We start from the raw sequence: 1,339 nt of genomic DNA on the forward strand, positions 1-1,339 counted from the left end.
TCAAAACGAAACACAAATGATCTCGGGAGCGACGCGACAACGTAATCGCCTTGCGGAACTCGTGGGAGGAGCCTATTTCTTAAAAACAAGAAACCATATCCTTACTTTGGGAACGCAGGATCCGACCGGCACCTTTTCTAATCGCGCGTCACACGGCCCCGACGCTATCCGTCCCGACGTCGTCTTCCTCGGAACCCTGCGTTTTGCTCAGGGTCCCGGCGGCGCATCCCCACGACTCGCGCCGGGGCAGGGCAGGCAACCACACTCGCAATTTCCCAAATTGCACATTTTCTAGTTAGTGTGGTTGCCCTTACAGGGCAACACACTATAGTTCTAGGGAAACTTTATTTATTATTCTTGACTTCTAGTGTAACCTTTTTTTCGGCGCGAATCTCCTCCCACAGTTTTTGCGCCACACACTCGCGCCATATGTCAAATCGACCGGCTTGATCGGGAATAGTGTGCTATTACTTTTCTAAGAGAAAAGTTGTATAGTTTAATTGATATTAATTTATTAGTGAATTAATTTTCCCCATTGACTTATAATGGGAATCGAAAAAACTCACATTCAATTATTTTTCCCTCGCAAACCATAGGGTCTACAGTTTCAAAACTTGGAGAGGAGATTCATAATAATTGTAAGAATTAATTTAAAAAAAATTACATCAGTCGGCCACATGGTGGCGCTATAACAGCCCACTTTACGTTTTGGCCTGTAACTCTTGAACCGTAGGTCAGAAAATTAAAATTATTTTTTCCCTGGATTCCTTGGGTCATGACGCATCTCCCCATATAGGCCACGCCCATTTGCGTCAGGATAGATTTTCCGCCATTTTGAATTTTCTTCAAAACACACTTTTTGCTCCTTTTCCTACATATTTTCTCCAAATGTCACAAAAATTGGTACACAGAATCTCTGGACCCATGCAATAAACATATTCAAGCGGTATTTCGATAGTCCATACCGTTCGTCCGGAACAGGCTTACGAAGTTAGCAAGAGGGGCCCGTTTCTCCAAAAATAGTCATAAATCAGAAACGAAACATCCAGTCAACACCAAATTTTAACCACAAGTTGCGGGTGGGATATTCAACAAATCCCCAGAAGCATTTCCACTTCAACCCTTAGGGGGCGCCACAAATGCGCAAAACGTAACCGTTTCAGGCCAAACCCATTGACTTATAATGGGAATAGCAAAAACTCACATTCAATTATTTTTTCTCTTGCAAACCATAGGGGCTACAGTTTCAACACTTGGTGAGGAGATGCATAATGAGTTCAAGGAATAAATAAAAAATAATATTGTCAGTCAGCCTCATGGTGGCGCTATAACAGCCCAC

Source organism: Nannobrachium achirus (genome assembly GCF_963921795.1).
Source record: "Nannobrachium achirus genome assembly, chromosome: 20".
NCBI lineage: Eukaryota > Metazoa > Chordata > Actinopteri > Myctophiformes > Myctophidae > Nannobrachium > Nannobrachium achirus.